This window comes from Amblyomma maculatum, chromosome 3 (assembly GCF_055883805.1).
Source record: "Amblyomma maculatum isolate TAMU_Amacu chromosome 3, ASM5588380v1, whole genome shotgun sequence".
NCBI classification, from domain to species: Eukaryota; Metazoa; Arthropoda; class Arachnida; order Ixodida; family Ixodidae; genus Amblyomma; species Amblyomma maculatum.
In genome coordinates this window covers 121,748,290-121,771,033 of record NC_139346.1, presented here as the reverse complement: position 1 = coordinate 121,771,033, position 22,744 = coordinate 121,748,290, and the positions used below count along the sequence as shown (strand labels likewise).

Genomic DNA, 22,744 nt, shown 5'->3' with positions numbered 1-22,744 from the left:
ATATTTCTTGAAGAAAATATACGCCCCCCCCTACCCCCCCCCCCCCCATTTATTTTTGTTCCCGGAACTCTTAGCTCTCAATTCTATACTTCCTTACTCTAAATGCCAGAGTCATTAAGGAGGGGAGTGGTCAAATTATGTAATAAAAAACAAGTAATGCAGTTAAACATATAGCACACAACAAGTATCTCCTGATCATACAATGAATCACGACGTTATAAAAGTAAGTTTCTCCTAATTATACAATGTTAGCTAAACAGCTATGAAAGAGTTCGTTATCATTAATGCATACAATTTAAGCAGCAATATGGTTCCGGTCACTTAAGTTGTAGGCGCGATGAAGATTGACAAAAACGTTTTACTGTTTCAGCGACCCAGACCAACTTTGTGAACGTGATCAGGGCGCTGGATTTATCCGGCTGGAAAGCCACTGTCGCCCAAAATCCTGCCTTTTCTGTATGCTCCCGTTTTAATATCGCACCCTCCTTGAAATCCGTGAAAAATGTCGAACCGTGCAGCCGCCTGAGCTTCTGTCAGATTTGAGGAGTGTGGGCGTTTTGTAGCTTCAATGCTGGCGAGAAGAGCTAGCCAAGAGAATGTACGTTTACTTCCGGCGAGTCTATTCGGATTCCTAATGTACACTTCAAGCAGCACGAGTTATAATACGTTTTCCTTTTTTGCTACTAAGCAGGGGTTTGTGATGATGATGTGGCATCATTCAAAATGAACCACGTACGCGCCAGGCCGCAGTACGAAGCTGACCGACTTCACCACTGTTTGAGAAATTTAATTTTGGTGGAAAGTAACTGAATTGTAGTATTTAGGCACAAACTTTTGACACAAACGAACATGTGAAGAGGGAAATTTCGAACACTTGAAAAATGGACGGAACAATATCACGCGCAATTCCGGATTTCGCCCGAATTCGTATCGAGGTGCCACAATTAGTAAGTGGCCGAGCGGCATCAGGAGTAACCCTCTCTACCCCGATCCGCGTTGGTGCCCCTGAGCAGTGCTTCAGTGTATAATGTAGTCGTACGTGCAGTGAATTGGTACTGCAACTGCAGCTGACCCCGTTGACAAGAACGTTCAACAAAGGCAATATAGTCTTGTTTCCGATTCAGTGCTTAGGCCCCGCCCAAACGGTCAAGGCCCCACAAAAATTGGCCTATAAGCTCATTGAAGTGTCCCTGCCCACGGTAATCTTTAGTAAAAGGCGAAAGATTAGTTCGTGGATTTGAGGAGAGACCTGAGCGATACTTCAAAACCGTTTCGCTCGTCACCCCATTGCAGCAGTTATGTCTATGTGTGCTCGTTTACGGCGCAAACTATGACAAAATTATTGCATAGTTACAGTGCAAACTGGGTTTCTAGCCAAGTATAAGTACTATATAACGCCATTAGAGTTGTTCTTTTAGTAAAAATAATGAAATTATTGTATGGATTCGGATCTTAGGCTCAACGTATTCTTGTAAACGGGAAAACTTCGTGGTCTAGGCACATTGCTTTTGCTTCTTGTGCTTTTTGGCGCGGCCATCGCCATCTAGTATCGCTAACATACAACACATAGCGGCGCTAACGTCTTTCACGTTGCATGTGAACACAAATTAGTGTGCACACATTCTACAAACGAATATGTTTCTAATCTGAAACATTTTGACATTAGCTTAGCCTCACATTTTCTGTTTGAGAGAAAACAGACTGATTGATCGATATAAAGACCATATTTCTTGAAGAAAATATACGCCCCCCCCCCCCCCTACCCCTCCCCCCATTTTTTTTTTGTTCCCGGAACTCTTAGCTCTCAATTCTATACTTCCTTACTCTAAATGCCAGAGGCATTAAGGAGGGGAGTGGTCAAATTATGTAAAAAAATACAAGTAATGCAGTTAAACATATAGCACAGAACAAGTATCTCCTGATCATACAATGAATCACGACGTTATAAAAGTAAGGTTCTCCTAATTATACAATGTTAGCTAAACAGCTATGAAAGAGTTCGTTATCATTGATGCATACAATTTAAGCAGCAATATGGTTCCAGTCACTTAAGTTGTAGGCGCGATGAAGATTGACAAAAACGTTTTAGTGTTTCAGGGACCCAGACCAACTTTGTGAACGTGATCAGGGCGCTGGATTTATCCGGCTGGAAAGCCACTGTCGCCCAAAATCCTGCCTTTTCTGTATGCTCCCGTTTTAATATCGCACCCTCCTGAAATCCGTTAAAAATTTCGAACCGTGCAGCCACCTGAGCTTCTGTCAGATTTGAGGAGTATGGGCGTTTTGTAGCTTCGATGCCGGCGAGAAGAGCTAGCCAAGAGAATGTATGTTTACTTCATGCGAGTCTATTCGGATTCCTAATGTACACTTCAAGCAGCACGAGTTATAATACGTTTTCCTTTTTTGCTACTAAGCAGGGGTTTACGATGATCATGTGGCACCATTGAAAATGAACCACGTACGCGCCAGGCCGCAGTACGAAGCTGACCGACTTCACCGCTGTTTGCGAAATTTAATTTTGGTGGAAAGTAACTGAATTGTAGTATTTAAGTACAAACTTTTGACACAAACGAACATGGGAAGAGGGAAATTTCGAACACTTGAAGAATGGACGGAACAATCTCACGCGCAATTCCGGATTTCGCCCGAATTCGTATCGAGGTATCACAATTAGGAAGCGGCCGAGCGGCATCAGGAGTAACCCTCTCTACCCCGATCCGCGTTGGCGCCCCTGAGCAGTGCTACAGTGTATAATGTAGTCGTACGTGCAGTGAATTGGTACTGTAACTGCAGCTGACCCCGTTGACAAGAACATTCAACAAAGGCAATATAGTCTTGTTTTCGATTCATTGCTTAGGCCCCGCCCAAACGGGCAAGGCCCCACAAAAATTGGCCTATAGGCTCATTGAAGTGTCCCTCCCCACGGTAATCTTTAGTAAAAGGCGAAAGAAAATGTTTTATTACACCCGAAGGTGACATGTCAAGTACAGCAGTACAAAGCAGACCCAACAACACCATAACATGGGATCAATACAAATATGTGAAAACATGACAGGCTGCTGGATGACAACAGGAGGACAACACCCTCCAAATCAAAATTGGCTGTAAGCATGAATATTGTTCACAAATGACAACCAAATGAGCAAATCATCACTTTGCACACACCCAAAAGTTACGACAGACAACAAAAGAGACCTAACCTTATAGGTTACACAGCTGCTGGTGTGGGTCTGAGCTTGCCGCTATGTTACATCAAATACCCTCAAACAGTTAAAAACACTCTGTTTTTGGATACAAGAAAATATCGTCTTGACCATTGACGGAGGAACTCTTGTTCCCCCAAAACAAACAGCCGTTCCTCTAAATGAGCATGAATGATTGTACGCAATTTGCGCAACCTGGGAAACATTGCTCTGTTTTGTCTTCTCGACCTCTCGGACACATTACGGATGTTCCACAGTACATACATCATTGTATAGTACACCAAATATTCAAATTTATTCCGCTGTCTCGGGGCATGTGTAGGAAACACACCGAAAACCTTCCCAACAAACTTCCACATAGTAGACGCGAGTACACATTCTTTTATAGGATGATTATTAGTCTCTACTTGTGCACAGTTTATGCATTTATTATTTGGCACCATGCCCCATCTATTCAGCCTGTCCCTGGTTGGCAAGATAGTACGTGGATTTGAGAAGAGACCTGAGCGATACTCCAAAACCGTTTCGCTCGTCACCCCATTGCAGCAGTTATGTCTATGTGTGCTCGTTAACGGCGCAAACTATGACAAAATTATTGCATAGTTACAGTGCAAACTGGGTTTCTAGCCAAGTATAAGTACTATATAACGCCATTAGAGTTGTTCTTTTAGTAAAAATAATGAAATTATTGTATGAATTCGGATCTTAGGCTCAACGTATTCTTGTAAACGGGAAAACTTCGTGGTCTAGGCACATTGCTTTTGCTTCTTGTGCTTTTTGGCGCGGCCATCGCCATCTAGTGTCGCTAACATACAACACATAGCGGCGCTAACGTCTTTCACGTTGCATGTGAACACAACAATTAGTGTGCACACATTCTACAAACGAATATGTTTCTAATCTGAAACATTTTGACATTAGCTTAGCCTCACATTTTCTGTTTGAGAGAAAACAGACTGATTGATCGATATAAAGGCCATATTTCTTGAAGAAAATATACGCCCCCCTACCCCCCCATTTTTTTTTTTGTTCCCGGAACTCTTAGCTCTCAATTCTATACTTCCTTACTCTAAATGCCAGAGGCATTAAGGAGGGGAGTGGTCAAATTATGTAATAAAAAACAAGTAATGCAGTTAAACATATAGCACAGAACAAGTATCTCCTGATCATACAATGAATCACGACGTTATAAAAGTAAGTTTCTCCTAATTATACAATGTTAGCTAAACAGCTATGAAAGAGTTCGTTATTATTGATGCATACAATTTAAGCAGCAATATGGTTCCAGTCACTTAAGTTGTAGGCGCGATGAAGATTGACAAAAACGTTTTAGTGTTTCAGGGACCCAGACCAACTTTGTGAACGTGATCAGGGCGCTGGATTTATCCGGCTGGAAAGCCACTGTCGCCCAAAATCCTGCCTTTTCTGTATGCTCCCGTTTTAATATCGCACCCTCCTGAAATCCGTTAAAAATGTCGAACCGTGCAGCCACCTGAGCTTCTGTCAGATTTGAGGAGTATGGGCGTTTTGTAGCTTCGATGCCGGCGAGAAGAGCTAGCCAAGAGAATGTATGTTTACTTCCTGCGAGTCTATTCGGATTCCTAATGTACACTTCAAGCAGCACGAGTTATAATACGTTTTCCTTTTTTGCTACTAAGCAGGGGTTTACGATGATCATGTGGCACCATTGAAAATGATCCACGTACGCGCCAGGCCGCAGTACGAAGCTGACCGACTTCACCGCTGTTTGCGAAATTTAATTTTGGTGGAAAGTAACTGAATTGTAGTATTTAAGTACAAACTTTTGACACAAACGAACATGGGAAGAGGGAAATTTCGAACACTTGAAGAATGGACGGAACAATATCACGCGCAATTCCGGATTTCGCCCGAATTCGTATCGAGGTGCCACAATTAGTAAGTGGCCGAGCGGCATCAGGAGTAACCCTCTCTACCCCGATCCGCGTTGGTGCCCCTGAGCAGTGCTACTGTGTATAATGTAGTCGTACGTGCAGTGAATTGGTACTGCAACTGCAGCTGACCCCGTTGACAAGAACGTTCAACAAAGGCAATATAGTCTTGTTTCCGATTCAGTGCTTAGGCCCCGCCCAAACGGTCAAGGCCCCACAAAAATTGGCCTATAAGCTCATTGAAGTGTCCCTGCCCACGGTAATCTTTAGTAAAAGGCGAAAGATTAGTTCGTGGATTTGAGGAGAGACCTGAGCGATACTCCAAAACCGTTTCGCTCGTCACCCCATTGCAGCAGTTATGTCTATGTGTGCTCGTTTACGGCGCAAACTATGACAAAATTATTGCATAGTTACAGTGCAAACTGAGTTTCTAGCCAAGTATAAGTACTATATAACGCCATTAGAGTTGTTCTTTTAGTAAAAATAATGAAATTATTGTATGGATTCGGATCTTAGGCTCAACGTATTCTTGTAAACGGGAAAACTTCGTGGTCTAGGCACATTGCTTTTGCTTCTTGTGCTTTTTGGCGCGGCCATCGCCATCTAGTGTCGCTAACATACAACACATAGCGGCGCTAACGTCTTTCACGTTGCATGTGAACACAAATTAGTGTGCACACGTTCTACAAACGAATATGTTTCTAATCTGAAACATTTTGACATTAGCTTAGCCTCACATTTTCTGTTTGAGAGAAAACAGACTGATTGATCGATATAAAGGCCATATTTCTTGAAGAAAATATACGCCCCCGCCTACCCCCCCCCCCATTTTTTTCTTGTTCCCGGAACTCTTAGCTCTCAATTCTATACTTCCTTACTCTAAATGCCAGAGGCATTAAGGGGGGGAGTGGTCAAATTATGTAAAAAAATACAAGTAATGCAGTTAAACATATAGCACAGAACAAGTATCTCCTGATCATACAATGAATCACGACGTTATAAAAGTATGGTTCTCCTAATTATACAATGTTAGCTAAACAGCTATGAAAGAGTTCGTTATCATTGATGCATACAATTTAAGCAGCAATATGGTTCCAGTCACTTAAGTTGTAGGCGCGATGAAGATTGACAAAAACGTTTTAGTGTTTCAGGGACCCAGACCAACTTTGTGAACGTGATCAGGGCGCTGGATTTATCCGGCTGGAAAGCCACTGTCGCCCAAAATCCTGCCTTTTCTGTATGCTCCCGTTTTAATATCGCACCCTCCTGAAATCCGTTAAAAATGTCGAACCGTGCAGCCACCTGAGCTTCTGTCAGATTTGAGGAGTATGGGCGATTTGTAGCTTCGATGCCGGCGAGAAGAGCTAGCCAAGAGAATGTATGTTTACTTCCTGCGAGTCTATTCGGATTCCTAATGTACACTTCAAGCAGCACGAGTTATAATACGTTTTCCTTTTTTGCTACTAAGCAGGGGTTTACGATGATCATGTGGCACAATTGAAAATGAACCACGTACGCGCCAGGCCGCAGTACGAAGCTGACCGACTTCACCGCTGTTTGCGAAATTTAATTTTGGTGGAAAGTAACTGAATTGTAGTATTTAAGTACAAACTTTTGACACAAACGAACATGGGAAGAGGGAAATTTCGAACACTTGAAGAATGGACGGAACAATCTGACGCGCAATTCCGGATTTCGCCCGAATTCGTATCGAGGTATCACAATTAGGAAGCGGCCGAGCGGCATCAGGAGTAACCCTCTCTACCCCGATCCGCGTTGGCGCCCCTGAGCAGTGCTACAGTGTATAATGTAGTCGTACGTGCAGTGAATTGGTACTGTAACTGCAGCTGACCCCGTTGACAAGAACATTCAACAAAGGCAATATAGTCTTGTTTTCGATTCAGTGCTTAGGCCCCGCCCAAACGGGCAAGGCCCCACAAAAATTGGCCTATAAGCTCATTGAAGTGTCCCTGCCCACGGTAATCTTTAGTAAAAGGCGAAAGAAAATGTTTTATTACACCCGAAGGTGACATGTCAAGTACAGCAGTACAAAGCAGACCCATCAACACCATAACAAGGGATCAATACAATTATGTGAAAACATGACAGGATGCTGGATGACAACACCCTCCAAAAAATTGGCTGTAAGCATGAATATTGTTCACAAATGACAACCAAATGAGCAAATCACCACTTTGCACACACCCAAAAGTTACGACAGACAACAAAAAAAAGGCGTAAACAGTAAAAGGCGAAAGATTAGTACGTGGATTTGAGAAGAGACCTGAGCGATACTCCAAAACCGTTTCGCTCGTCACCCCATTGCAGCAGTTATGTCTATGTGTGCTCGTTAACGGCGCAAACTATGACAAAATTATTGCATAGTTACAGTGCAAACTGGGTTTCTAGCCAAGTATAAGTACTATATAACGCCATTAGAGTTGTTCTTTAAGTAAAAATAATGAAATTATTGTATGAATTCGGATCTTAGGCTCAACGTATTCTTGTAAACGGGAAAACTTCGTGGTCTAGGCACATTGCTTTTGCTTCTTGTGCTTTTTGGCGCGGCCATCGCCATCTAGTGTCGCTAACATACAACACATAGCGGCGCTAACGTCTTTCACGTTGCATGTGCACACAACAATTAGTGTGCACACATTCTACAAACGAATATGTTTCTAATCTGAAACATTTTGACATTAGCTTAGCCTCACATTTTCTGTTTGAGAGAAAACAGACTGATTGATCGATATAAAGGCCATATTTCTTGAAGAAAATATACGCCCCCCCCTACCCCCCCCCCCCCCCCCCATTTATTTTTGTTCCCGGAACTCTTAGCTCTCAATTCTATACTTCCTTACTCTAAATGCCAGAGGCATTAAGGAGGGGAGTGGTCAAATTATGTAATAAAAAACAAGTAATGCAGTTAAACATATAGCACACAACAAGTATCTCCTGATCATACAATGAATCACGACGTTATAAAAGTAAGTTTCTCCTAATTATACAATGTTAGCTAAACAGCTATGAAAGAGTTCGTTATCATTGATGCATACAATTTAAGCAGCAATATGGTTCCGGTCACTTAAGTTGTAGGCGCGATGAAGATTGACAAAAACGTTTTAGTGTTTCAGCGACCCAGACCAACTTTGTGAACGTGATCAGGGCGCTGGATTTATCCGGCTGGAAAGCCACTGTCGCCCAAAATCCTGCCTTTTCTGTATGCTCCCGTTTTAATATCGCACCCTCCTTGAAATCCGTGAAAAATGTCGAACCGTGCAGCCGCCTGAGCTTCTGTCAGATTTGAGGAGTGTGGGCGTTTTGTAGCTTCAATGCCGGCGAGAAGAGCTAGCCAAGAGAATGTATGTTTACTTCCGGCGAGTCTATTCGGATTCCTAATGTACACTTCAAGCAGCACGAGTTATAATACGTTTTCCTTTTTTGCTACTAAGCAGGGGTTTGTGATGATGATGTGGCATCATTCAAAATGAACCACGTACGCGCCAGGCCGCAGTACGAAGCTGACCGACTTCACCACTGTTTGAGAAATTTAATTTTGGTGGAAAGTAACTGAATTGTAGTATTTAGGCACAAACTTTTGACACAAACGAACATGTGAAGAGGGAAATTTCGAACACTTGAAAAATGGACGGATCAATATCACGCGCAATTCCGGATTTCGCCCGAATTCGTATCGAGGTGCCACAATTAGTAAGTGGCCGAGCGGCATCAGGAGTAACCCTCTCTACCCCGATCCGCGTTGGTGCCCCTGAGCAGTGCTACAGTGTATAATGTAGTCGTACGTGCAGTGAATTGGTACTGCAACTGCAGCTGACCCCGTTGACAAGAACGTCCAACAAAGGCAATATAGTCTTGTTTCCGATTCAGTGCTTAGGCCCCGCCCAAACGGTCAAGGCCCCACAAAAATTGGCCTATAAGCTCATTGAAGTGTCCCTGCCCACGGTAATCTTTAGTGAAAGGCGAAAGATTAGTTCGTGGATTTGAGGAGAGACCTGAGCGATACTTGAAAACCGTTTCGCTCGTCACCCCATTGCAGCAGTTATGTCTATGTGTGCTCGTTTACGGCGCAAACTATGACAAAATTATTGCATAGTTACAGTGCAAACTGGGTTTCTAGCCAAGTATAAGTACTATATAACGCCATTAGAGTTGTTCTTTTAGTAAAAATAATGAAATTATTGTATGGATTCGGATCTTAGGCTCAACGTATTCTTGTAAACGGGAAAACTTCGTGGTCTAGGCACATTGCTTTTGCTTCTTGTGCTTTTTGGCGCGGCCATCGCCATCTAGTGTCGCTAACATACAACACATAGCGGCGCTAACGTCTTTCACGTTGCATGTGAACACAAATTAGTGTGCACACATTCTACAAACGAATATGTTTCTAATCTGAAACATTTTGACATTAGCTTAGCCTCACAATTTCTGTTTGAGAGAAAACAGACTGATTCATCGATATAAAGGCCATATTTCTTGAAGAAAATATACGCCCCCCCCTACCCCCCCCCCATTTTTTTTTTGTTCCCGGAACTCTTAGCTCTCAATTCTATACTTCCTTACTCTAAATGCCAGAGGCATTAAGGAGGGGAGTGGTCAAATTATGTAAAAAAATACAAGTAATGCAGTTAAACATATAGCACAGAACAAGTATCTCCTGATCATACAATGAATCACGACGTTATAAAAGTAAGGTTCTCCTAATTATACAATGTTAGCTAAACAGCTATGAAAGAGTTCGTTATCATTGATGCATACAATTTAAGCAGCAATATGGTTCCAGTCACTTAAGTTGTAGGCGCGATGAAGATTGACAAAAACGTTTTAGTGTTTCAGGGACCCAGACCAACTTTGTGAACGTGATCAGGGCGCTGGATTTATCCGGCTGGAAAGCCACTGTCGCCCAAAATCCTGCCTTTTCTATATGCTCCCGTTTTAATATCGCACCCTCCTGAAATCCGTTAAAAATGTCGAACCGTGCAGCCACCTGAGCTTCTGTCAGATTTGAGGAGTATGGTCGTTTTGTAGCTTCGATGCCGGCGAGAAGAGCTAGCCAAGAGAATGTATGTTTACTTCATGCGAGTCTATTCGGATTCCTAATGTACACTTCAAGCAGCACGAGTTATAATACGTTTTCCTTTTTTGCTACTAAGCACGGGTTTACGATGATCATGTGGCACCATTGAAAATGAACCACGTACGCGCCAGGCCGCAGTACGAAGCTGACCGACTTCACCGCTGTTTGCGAAATTTAATTTTGGTGGAAAGTAACTGAATTGTAGTATTTAAGTACAAACTTTTGACACAAACGAACATGGGAAGAGGGAAATTTCGAACACTTGAAGAATGGACGGAACAATCTCACGCGCAATTCCGGATTTCGCCCGAATTCGTATCGAGGTATCACAATTAGGAAGCGGCCGAGCGGCATCAGGAGTAACCCTCTCTACCCCGATCCGCGTTGGCGCCCCTGTGCAGTGCTACAGTGTATAATGTAGTCGTACGTGCAGTGAATTGGTACTGTAACTGCAGCTGACCCCGTTGACAAGAACATTCAACAAAGGCAATATAGTCTTGTTTTCGATTCAGTGCTTAGGCCCCGCCCAAACGGGCAAGGCCCCACAAAAATTGGCCTATAGGCTCATTGAAGTGTCTCTCCCCACGGTAATCTTTAGTAAAAGGCGAAAGAAAATGTTTTATTACACCCGAAGGTGACATGTCAAGTACAGCAGTACAAAGCAGACCCAACAACACCATAACATGGGATCAATACAAATATGTGAAAACATGACAGGATGCTGGATGACAACAGGAGGACAACACCCTCCAAATCAAAATTGGCTGTAAGCATGAATATTGTTCACAAATGACAACCAAATGAGCAAATCATCACTTTGCACACACCCAAAAGTTACGACAGACAACAAAAGAGACCTAACCTTATAGGTTACACAGCTGCTGGTGTGGGTCTGAGCTTGCCGCTATGTTACATCAAATACCCTCAAACAGTTAAAAACACTCTGTTTTTGGATACAAGAAAATATCGTGTTGACCATTGACGGAGGAACTCTTGTTCCCCCAAAACAAACAGCCGTTCCTCTAAATGAGCATGAATTTTTGTACGCAATTTGCGCAACCTGGGAAACATTGCTCTGTTTTGTCTTCTCGACCTCTCGGACACATTACGGAAGTGCCACAGTACATACATCATTGTATAGTACACCAAATATTCAAATTTATTCCGCTGTCTCGGGGCATGTGTAGGAAACACACCGAAAACCTTCCCAACAAACTTCCACATAGTAGACGCGAGTACACATTCTTTTATAGGATGATTATTAGTCTCTACTTGAGCACAGTTTATGCATTTATTATTTGGCACCATGCCCCATCTATTCAGCCTGTCCCTGGTTGGCAAGATAGTACGTGGATTTGAGAAGAGACCTGAGCGATACTCCAAAACCGTTTCGCTCGTCACCCCATTGCAGCAGTTATGTCTATGTGTGCTCGTTAACGGCGCAAACTATAACAAAATTATTGCATAGTTACAGTGCAAACTGGGTTTCTAGCCAAGTATAAGTACTATATAACGCCATTAGAGTTGTTCTTTTAGTAAAAATAATGAAATTATTGTATGAATTCGGATCTTAGGCTCAACGTATTCTTGTAAACGGGAAAACTTCGTGGTCTAGGCACATTGCTTTTGCTTCTTGTGCTTTTTGGCGCGGCCATCGCCATCTAGTGTCGCTAACATACAACACATAGCGGAGCTAACGTCTTTCACGTTGCATGTGAACACAACAATTAGTGTGCACACATTCTACAAACGAATATGTTTCTAATCTGAAACATTTTGACATTAGCTTAGCCTCACATTTTCTGTTTGAGAGAAAACAGACTGATTGATCGATATAAAGGCCATATTTCTTGAAGAAAATATACGCCCCCCTACCCCCCCATTTTTTTTTTTTTTTTTTGTTCCCGGAACTCTTAGCTCTCAATTCTATACTTCCTTACTCTAAATGCCAGAGGCATTAAGGAGGGGAGTGGTCAAATTATGTAATAAAAAACAAGTAATGCAGTTAAACATATAGCACAGAACAAGTATCTCCTGATCATACAATGAATCACGACGTTATAAAAGTAAGTTTCTCCTAATTATACAATGTTAGCTAAACAGCTATGAAAGAGTTCGTTATTATTGATGCATACAATTTAAGCAGCAATATGGTTCCAGTCACTTAAGTTGTAGGCGCGATGAAGATTGACAAAAACGTTTTAGTGTTTCAGGGACCCAGACCAACTTTGTGAACGTGATCAGGGCGCTGGATTTATCCGGCTGGAAAGCCACTGTCGCCCAAAATCCTGCCTTTTCTGTATGCTCCCGTTTTAATATCGCACCCTCCTGAAATCCGTTAAAAATGTCGAACCGTGCAGCCACCTGAGCTTCTGTCAGATTTGAGGAGTATGGGCGTTTTGTAGCTTCGATGCCGGCGAGAAGAGCTAGCCAAGAGAATGTATGTTTACTTCCTGCGAGTCTATTCGGATTCCTAATGTACACTTCAAGCAGCACGAGTTATAATACGTTTTCCTTTTTTGCTACTAAGCAGGGGTTTACGATGATCATGTGGCACCATTGAAAATGATCCACGTACGCGCCAGGCCGCAGTACGAAGCTGACCGACTTCACCGCTGTTTGCGAAATTTAATTTTGGTGGAAAGTAACTGAATTGTAGTATTTAAGTACAAACTTTTGACACAAACGAACATGGGAAGAGGGAAATTTCGAACGCTTGAAGAATGGACGGAACAATATCACGCGCAATTCCGGATTTCGCCCGAATTCGTATCGAGGTGCCACAATTAGTAAGTGGCCGAGCGGCATCAGGAGTAACCCTCTCTACCCCGATCCGCGTTGGTGCCCCTGAGCAGTGCTACAGTGTATAATGTAGTCGTACGTGCAGTGAATTGGTACTGCAACTGCAGCTGACCCCGTTGACAAGAACGTTCAACAAAGGCAATATAGTCTTGTTTCCGATTCAGTGCTTAGGCCCCGCCCAAACGGTCAAGGCCCCACAAAAATTGGCCTATAAGCTCATTGAAGTGTCCCTGCCCACGGTAATCTTTAGTAAAAGGCGAAAGAAAATGTTTTATTACACCCGAAGGTGACATGTCAAGTACAGCAGTACAAAGCAGACCCATCAACACCATAACATGGGATCAATACAAATATGTGAAAACATGACAGGATGCGAAAGATTAGTTCGTGGATTTGAGGAGAGACCTGAGCGATACTTCAAAACCGTTTCGCTCGTCACCCCATTGCAGCAGTTATGTCTATGTGTGCTCGTTTACGGCGCAAACTATGACAAAATTATTGCATAGTTACAGTGCAAACTGGGTTTCTAGCCAAGTATAAGTACTATATAACGCCATTAGAGTTGTTCTTTTAGTAAAAATAATGAAATTATTGTATGGATTCGGATCTTAGGCTCAACGTATTCTTGTAAACGGGAAAACTTCGTGGTCTAGGCACATTGCTTTTGCTTCTTGTGCTTTTTGGCGCGGCCATCGCCATCTAGTGTCGCTAACATACAACACATAGCGGCGCTAACGTCTTTCACGTTGCATGTGAACACAAATTAGTGTGCACACATTCTACAAACGAATATGTTTCTAATCTGAAACATTTTGACATTAGCTTAGCCTCACATTTTCTGTTTGAGAGAAAACAGACTGATTGATCGATATAAAGGCCATATTTCTTGAAGAAAATATACGCCCCCCTACCCCCCCATTTTTTTTTTGTTCCCGGAACTCTTAGCTCTCAATTCTATACTTCCTTACTCTAAATGCCAGAGGCATTAAGGAGGGGAGTGGTCAAATTATGTAATAAAAAACAAGTAATGCAGTTAAACATATAGCACAGAACAAGTATCTCCTGATCATACAATGAATCACGACGTTATAAAAGTAAGTTTCTCCTAATTATACAATGTTAGCTAAACAGCTATGAAAGAGTTCGTTATCATTGATGCATACAATTTAAGCAGCAATATGGTTCCAGTCACAAGTTGTAGGCGCGATGAAGATTGAAAAAAACGTTTGTGTTTCAGCGACCCAGACCAACTTTGTGAACGTGATCAGGGCGCTGGATTTATCCGGCTGGAAAGCCACTGTCGCCCAAAATCCTGCCTTTTCTGTACGCTCCCGTTTTAATATCGCACCCTCCTTGAAATCCGTGAAAAATGTCGAACCGTGCAGCCGCCTGAGCTTCTGTCAGATTTGAGGAGTGTGGGCGTTTTGTAGCTACGATGCCGGCGAGAAGAGCTAGCCAAGAGAATGTATGTTTACTTCCGGCGAGTCTATTCGGATTCCTAATGTACACTTCAAGCAGCACGAGTTATAATACGTTTTCCTTTTTTGCTACTAAGCAGGGGTTTGTGATGATGATGTAGCATCATTCAAAATGAACCACGTACGCGCCAGGCCGCAGTACGAAGCTGACCGACTTCACCACTGTTTGCGAAATTTAATTTTGGTGGAAAGTAACTGAATTGTAGTATTTAGGCACAAACTTTTGACACAAACGAAGAAGTGAAGAGGGAAATTTCGAACACTTGAAAAATGGACGGAACAATATCACGCGCAATTCCGGATTTCGCCCGAATTCGTATCGAGGTGCCACAATTAGTAAGTGGCCGAGCGGCATCAGGAGTAACCCTCTCTACCCCGATCCGCGTTGGTGCCCCTGAGCAGTGCTGCAGTGTATAATGTAGTCGTACGTGCATTGAATTGGTACTGCAACTGCAGCTGACCCCGTTGACAAGAACGTTCAACAAAGGCAATATAGTCTTGTTTTCGATTCAGTGCTTAGGCCCCGCCCAAACGGGCAAGGCCCCACAAAAATTGGCCTATAGGCTCATTGAAGTGTCCCTCCCCACGGTAATATTTAGTAAAAGGCAAAAGATTAGTTCGTGGATTTGAGGAGAGACCTGAGCGATACTCCAAAACCGTTTCGCTCGTCACCCCATTGCAGCAGTTATGTCTATGTGTGCTCGTTAACGGCGCAAACTATGACAAAATTATTGCATAGTTACAGTGCAAACAGGGTTTCTAGCCAAGTATAAGTACTATATAACGCCATTAGAGTTGTTCTTTTAGTAAAAATAATGAAATTATTGTATGGTTTCGGATCTTAGGCTCAACGTATTCTTGTAAACGGGAAAACTTCGTGGTCTAGGCACATTGCTTTTGCTTCTTGTGCTTTTTGGCGCAGCCATCGCCATCTAGTGTCGTTTAACATACAACACATAGCGGCGCTAACGTCTTTCACGTTGCATGTGAACACAACAATTAGTGTGCACACATTCTACAAACGAATATGTTTCTAATCTGAAATTAGCTTAGCCTTACATTTTCTGTTTGAGAGAAAACAGACTGATTGATCGATATAAAGGCCATATTTCTTGAAGAAAATATACGCCCCCCCCTACCCCCCCCCCCCCATTTTTTTTTTGTTCCCGGAACTCTTAGCTCTCAATTCTATACTTCCTTACTCTAAATGCTAGAGGCATTAAGGAGGGGAGTGGTCAAATTATGTAAAAAAATACAAGTAATGCAGTTAAACATATAGCACAGAACAAGTATCTCCTGATCATACAATGAATCACGACGTTATAAAAGTAAGGTTCTCCTAATTATACAATGTTAGCTAAACAGCTATGAAAGAGTTCGTTATCATTGATGCATACAATTTAAGCAGCAATATGGTTCCAGTCACAATTGTTGTAGGCGCGATGAAGATTGAAAAAAACGTTTTAGTGTTTCAGCGACCCAGACCAACTTTGTGAACGTGATCAGGGCGCTGGATTTATCCGGCTGGAAAGCCACTGTCGCCCAAAATCCTGAATTTTCTGTATGCTCCCGTTTTAATATCGCACCCTCCTGACATCCGTTAAAAATGTCGAACCGTGCAGCCACCTGAGCTTCTGTCAGATTTGAGGAGTATGGGCGTTTTGTAGCTTTGATGCCGGCGAGAAGAGCTAGCCAAGAGAATGTATGTTTACTTCATGCGAGTCTATTCGGATTCCTAATGTACACTTCAAGCAGCACGAGTTATAATACGTTTTCCTTTTTTGCTACTAAGCAGGGGTTTACGATAATCATGTGGCACCATTCAAAATGAACCACGTACGCGCCAGGCCGCAGTACGAAGCTGACCGACTTCACCGCTTTTTGCAAAATTTAATTTTGGTGGAAAGTAACTGAATTGTAGTATTTAAGTACAAACTTTTGACACAAACGAACATGTGAAGAGGGAAATTTCGAACACTTGAAAAATGGACGGAACAATCTCACGCGCAATTCCGGATTTCGCCCGAATTCGTATCGAGGTATCACAATTAGGAAGCGGCCGAGCGGCATCAGGAGTAACCCTCTCTACCCCGATCCGCGTTGGCGCCCCTGAACAGTGCTACAGTGTATAGTGTAGTCGTACGTGCAGTGAATTGGTACTGTAACTGCAGCTGACCCCGTTGACAAGAACATTCAACAAAGGCAATATAGTCTTGTTTTCGATTCAGTGCTTAGGCCCCGCCCAAACGGGCAAGGCCCCACAAAAATTGGCCTATAGGCTCATTGAAGTGTCCCTCCCCACGGTAATCTTTAGTAAAAGGCGAAAGATTAGTACGTGGATTTGAGGAGAGACCTGAGCGATACTCCAAAACCGTTTCGCTCGTCACCCCATTGCAGCAGTTATGTCTATGTGTGCTCGTTAACGGCGCAAACTATGACAAAATTATTGCGTAGTTACAGTGCAAACTGGGTTTCTAGCCAAGTATAAGTACTATATAACGCCATTAGAGTTGTTCTTTTAGTAAAAATAATGAAATTATTGTATGAATTCGGATCTTAGGCTCAACGTATTCTTGTAAACGGGAAAACTTCGTGGTCTAGGAACATTGCTTTTGCTTCTTGTGCTTTTTGGCGCGGCCATCGCCATCTAGTGTCGCTAACATTCAACACATAGCGGCGCTAACGTCTTTCACGTTGCATGTGAACACAACAATTAGTGAGCACACATTCTACAAACGAATATGTTTCTAATCTGAAACATTTTGACATTAGCTTAGCCTCACATTTTCTGTTTAAAAGAAAACAGACTGATTGATCGATATAAAGGCCATATTTCTTGAAGAAAATATACGCCCCCCCTACCCCCCCCATTTTTTTTTTGTTCCCGGAACTCTTAGCTCTCAATTCTATACTTCCTTACTCTAAATGCCAGAGGCATTAAGGAGGGGAGTGGTCAAATTATGTAAAAAAAAACAAGTAATGCAGTTAAACATATAGCACAGAACAAGTATCTCCTGATCATACAATGAATCACGACGTTATAAAAGTAAGTTTCTCCTAATTATACAATGTTAGCCAAACAGCTATGAAAGAGTTCGTTATCATTGATGCATACAATTTAAGCAGCAATATGGTTCCAGTCACAAGTTGTAGGCGCGATGAAGATTGAAAAAAACGTTTTAGTGTTTCAGCGACCCAGACCAACTTTGTGAACGTGATCAGGGCGCTGGATTTATCCGGCTGGAAAGCCACTGTCGCCCAAAATCCTGCCTTTTCTGTACGCTCCCGTTTTAATATCGCACCCTCCTTGAAATCCGTGAAAAATGTCGAACCGTGCAGCCACCTGAGCTTCTGTCAGATTTGAGGAGTATGGGCGTTTTGTAGCTTCGATGCCGGCGAGAAGAGCTAGCCAAGAGAATGTATGTTTACTTCCTGCGAGTCTATTCGGATTCCTAATGTACACTTCAAGCAGCACGAGTTATAATACGTTTTCCTTTTTTGCTACCAAGCAGGGGTTTGAGATGATGATGTGGCACCATTCAAAATGAACCACGTACGCGCCAGGCCGCAGTACGAAGCTGACCGACTTCACCGCTGTTTGCGAAATTTAATTTTGGTGGAAAGTAACTGAATTGTAGTATTTAAGTACAAACTTTTGACACAAACGAACATGTGAAGAGGGAAATTTCGAACACTTGAAGAATGGACGGAACAATCTCACGCGCAATTCCGGATTTCGCCCGAATTCGTATCGAGGTATCACAATTAGGAAGCGGCCGAGCGGCATCAGGAGTAACCCTCTCTACCCCGATCCGCGTTGGCGCCCCTGAGCAGTGCTACAGTGTATAATGTAGTCGTACGTGCAGTGAATTGGTACTGTAACTGCAGCTGACCCCGTTGACAAGAACATTCAACAAAGGCAATATAGTCTTGTTTTCGATTCAGTGCTTAGGCCCCGCCCAAACGGGCAAGGCCCCACAAAAATTGGCCTATAGGCTCATTGAAGTGTCCCTCCCCACGGTAATCTTTAGTAAAAGGCGAAAGATTAGTACGTGGATTTGAGGAGAGACCTGAGCGATACTCCAAAACCGTTTCGCTCGTCACCCCATTGCAGCAGTTATGTCTATGTGTGCTCGTTAACGGCGCAAACTATGACAAAATTATTGCATAGTTACAGTGCAAACTGGGTTTCTAGCCAAGTATAAGTACTATATAACGCCATTAGAGTTGTTCTTTTAGTAAAAATAATGAAATTATTGTATGAATTCGGATCTTAGGCTCAACGTATTCTTGTAAACGGGAAAACTTCGTGGTCTAGGCACATTGCTTTTGCTTCTTGTGCTTTTTGGCGCGGCCATCGCCATCTAGTGTCGCTAACATACAACACATAGCGGCGCTAACGTCTTTCACGTTGCATGTGAACACAACAATTAGTGTGCACACATTCTACAAACGAATATGTTTCTAATCTGAAACATTTTGACATTAGCTTAGCCTCACATTTTCTGTTTGAGAGAAAACAGACTGATTGATCGATATAAAGGCCATATTTCTTGAAGAAAATATACGCCCCCCTACCCCCCCCATTTTTTTTTTGTTCCCGGACTCTTAGCTCTCAATTCTATACTTCCTTACTCTAAATGCCAGAGGCATTAAGGAGGGGAGTGGTCAAATTATGTAATAAAAAACAAGTAATGCAGTTAAACATATAGCACAGAACAAGTATCTCCTGATCATACAATGAATCACGACGTTATAAAAGTAAGTTTCTCCTAATTATACAATGTTAGCTAAACAGCTATGAAAGAGTTCGTTATCATTGATGCATACAATTTAAGCAGCAATATGGTTCCAGTCACAAGTTGTAGGCGCGATGAAGATTGAAAAAAACGTTTTAGTGTTTCAGCGACCCAGACCAACTTTGTGAACGTGATCAGGGCGCTGGATTTATCCGGCTGGAAAGCCACTGTCGCCCAAAATCCTGCCTTTTCTGTACGCTCCCGTTTTAATATCGCACCCTCCTTGAAATCCGTGAAAAATGTCGAACCGTGCAGCCGCCTGAGCTTCTGTCAGATTTGAGGAGTGTGGGCGTTTTGTAGCTTCAATGCCGGCGAGAAGAGCTAGCCAAGAGAATGTATGTTTACTTCCGGCGAGTCTATTCGGATTCCTAATGTCCACTTCAAGCAGCACGACTTATAATACGTTTTCCTTTTTGCTACTAAGCAGGGGTTTGTGATGATGATGTGGCATCATTCAAAATGAACCACGTACGCGCCAGGCCGCAGTACGAAGCTGACCGACTTCACCACTGTTTGCGAAATTTAATTTTGGTGGAAAGTAACTGAATTGTAGTATTTAGGCACAAACTTTTGACACAAACGAACATGTGAAGAGGGAAATTTCGAACACTTGAAGAATGGACGGAACAATCTCACGCGCAATTCCGGATTTCGCCCGAATTCGTATCGAGGTATCACAATTAGGAAGCGGCCGAGCGGCATCAGGAGTAACCCTCTCTACCCCGATCCGCGTTGGCGCCCCTGAGCAGTGCTACAGTGTATAATGTAGTCGTACGTGCAGTGAATTGGTACTGTAACTGCAGCTGACCCCGTGGACAAGAACATTCAACAAAGGCAATATAGTCTTGTTTTCGATTCAGTGCTTAGGCCCCGCCCAAACGGGCAAGGCCCCACAAAAATTGGCCTATAGGCTCATTGAAGTGTCCCTCCCCACGGTAATCTTTAGTAAAAGGCGAAAGATTAGTACGTGGATTTGAGGAGAGACCTGAGCGATACTCCAAAACCGTTTCGCTCGTCACCCCATTGCAGCAGTTATGTCTATGTGTGCTCGTTAACGGCGCAAACTATGACAAAATTATTGCATAGTTACAGTGCAAACTGGGTTTCTAGCCAAGTATAAGTACTATATAACGCCATTAGAGTTGTTCTTTTAGTAAAAATAATGAAATTATTGTATGAATTCGGATCTTAGGCTCAACGTATTCTTGTAAACGGGAAAACTTCGTGGTCTAGGCACATTGCTTTTGCTTCTTGTGCTTTTTGGCGCGGCCATCGCCATCTAGTGTCGCTAACATACAACACATAGCGGCGCTAACGTCTTTCACGTTGCATGTGAACACAACAATTAGTGTGCACACATTCTACAAACGAATATGTTTCTAATCTGAAACATTTTGACATTAGCTTAGCCTCACATTTTCTGTTTGAGAGAAAACAGACTGATTGATCGATATAAAGGCCATATTTCTTGAAGAAAATATACGCCCCCCTACCCCCCCCCATTTTTTTTTTGTTCCCGGACTCTTAGCTCTCAATTCTATACTTCCTTACTCTAAATGCCAGAGGCATTAAGGAGGGGAGTGGTCAAATTATGTAATAAAAAACAAGTAATGCAGTTAAACATATAGCACAGAACAAGTATCTCCTGATCATACAATGAATCACGACGTTATAAAAGTAAGTTTCTCCTAATTATACAATGTTAGCTAAACAGCTATGAAAGAGTTCGTTATCATTGATGCATACAATTTAAGCAGCAATATGGTTCCAGTCACAAGTTGTAGGCGCGATGAAGATTGAAAAAAACGTTTTAGTGTTTCAGCGACCCAGACCAACTTTGTGAACGTGATCAGGGCGCTGGATTTATCCGGCTGGAAAGCCACTGTCGCCCAAAATCCTGCCTTTTCTGTACGCTCCCGTTTTAATATCGCACCCTCCTTGAAATCCGTGAAAAATGTCGAACCGTGCAGCCGCCTGAGCTTCTGTCAGATTTGAGGAGTGTGGGCGTTTTGTAGCTTCAATGCCGGCGAGAAGAGCTAGCCAAGAGAATGTATGTTTACTTCCGGCGAGTCTATTCGGATTCCTAATGTCCACTTCAAGCAGCACGACTTATAATACGTTTTCCTTTTTGCTACTAAGCAGGGGTTTGTGATGATGATGTGGCATCATTCAAAATGAACCACGTACGCGCCAGGCCGCAGTACGAAGCTGACCGACTTCACCACTGTTTGCGAAATTTAATTTTGGTGGAAAGTAACTGAATTGTAGTATCTAGGCACAAACTTTTGACACAAACGAACATGTGAAGAGGGAAATTTCGAACACTTAAAAAATGGACGGAACAATATCACGCGCAATTCCGGATTTCGCCCGAATTCGTATCGAGGTGCCACAATTAGTAAGTGGCCGAGCGGCATCAGGAGTAACCCTCTCTACCCCGATCCGCGTTGGTGCCCCTGAGCAGTGCTACAGTGTATAATGTAGTCGTACGTGCAGTGAATTGGTACTGCAACTGCAGCTGACCCCGTTGACAAGAACGTTCAACAAAGGCAACATAGTCTTGTCTTCGATTCAGTGCTTAGGCCCCGCCCAAACGGGCAAGGCCCCATAAAAATTGGCCTATAGGCTCATTGAAGTGTCCCACCCCACGGTAATCTTTAGTAAAAGGCGAAAGAAAAAATTTTATTACACCCGAAGGTGACATGTCAAGTACAGCAGTACAAAACAGGCCCGTCAATACCATGGCACGGGATCAATACAATCATGTAAAAACATGAGAGGATGCTGGATGACAACAAGAGGACAACACCCTCCAAATCAAAAATTGGCTGCAAGCATGAATGTTAACAATGACACTCAAAAGAGCATATGATCACTTTGCACATACCCAGAAGTTAGTAAAAGGCGAAAGATTAGTACGTGGATTTGAGGAGAGACCTGAGCGATACTCCAAGACCGTTTCGCTCGTCACCCCATTGCAGCAGTTATGTCTATGTGTGCTCGTTAACGGCGCAAACTATGACAAAATTATTGCATAGTTACAGTGCAAACTGGGTTTCTAGCCAAGTATAAGTACTATATAACGCCATTAGAGTTGTTCTTTTAGTAAAAATAATGAAATTATTGTACGAATTCGGATCTTAGGCTCAACGTATTCTTGTAAACGGGAAAACTTCGTGGTCTAGGCACATTGCTTTTGCTTCTTGTGCTTTTTGGCGCGGCCATCGCCATCTAGTGTCGCTAACATACAACACATAGCGGCGCCAACGTCTTTCACGTTGCATGTGAACACAACAATTAGTGTGCACACATTCTACAAACGAATATGTTTCTAATCTGAAACATTTTGACATTAGCTTAGCCTCACATTTTCTGTTTGAGAGAAAACAGACTGATTGATCGATATAAAGGCCATATTTCTTGAAGAAAATATACGCCCCCCCCCTACCCCCCCCCC

General features: G+C 42.8%; 7 non-coding genes across 7 annotated transcripts; all 7 read right to left on the bottom strand.

Moving 5' to 3' along the window:
• Window positions 1–1,130: 1,130 nt before the first annotated feature.
• On the bottom strand, window positions 1,131–1,257 carry LOC146195876 (U5 spliceosomal RNA). Its single transcript, XR_014706300.1, has one exon. It is a non-coding gene; the product is annotated as a U5 spliceosomal RNA (small nuclear RNA).
• Window positions 1,258–5,303: 4,046 nt separating this feature from the next.
• On the bottom strand, window positions 5,304–5,430 carry LOC146195875 (U5 spliceosomal RNA). Its single transcript, XR_014706299.1, has one exon. It is a non-coding gene; the product is annotated as a U5 spliceosomal RNA (small nuclear RNA).
• A 3,577-nt stretch (window positions 5,431–9,007) lies between these two features.
• LOC146195874 (U5 spliceosomal RNA) lies at window positions 9,008–9,134 on the bottom strand. Its single transcript, XR_014706242.1, has one exon. It is a non-coding gene; the product is annotated as a U5 spliceosomal RNA (small nuclear RNA).
• Window positions 9,135–15,008: 5,874 nt separating this feature from the next.
• Window positions 15,009–15,134, bottom strand: LOC146195873 (U5 spliceosomal RNA). Its single transcript, XR_014706282.1, has one exon. It is a non-coding gene; the product is annotated as a U5 spliceosomal RNA (small nuclear RNA).
• A 1,589-nt stretch (window positions 15,135–16,723) lies between these two features.
• Window positions 16,724–16,849, bottom strand: LOC146195872 (U5 spliceosomal RNA). Its single transcript, XR_014706267.1, has one exon. It is a non-coding gene; the product is annotated as a U5 spliceosomal RNA (small nuclear RNA).
• A 1,591-nt stretch (window positions 16,850–18,440) lies between these two features.
• On the bottom strand, window positions 18,441–18,566 carry LOC146195871 (U5 spliceosomal RNA). The gene has a single exon (XR_014706266.1). It is a non-coding gene; the product is annotated as a U5 spliceosomal RNA (small nuclear RNA).
• Window positions 18,567–20,154: 1,588 nt separating this feature from the next.
• On the bottom strand, window positions 20,155–20,280 carry LOC146195870 (U5 spliceosomal RNA). The gene has a single exon (XR_014706265.1). It is a non-coding gene; the product is annotated as a U5 spliceosomal RNA (small nuclear RNA).
• Window positions 20,281–22,744: the final 2,464 nt, after the last annotated feature.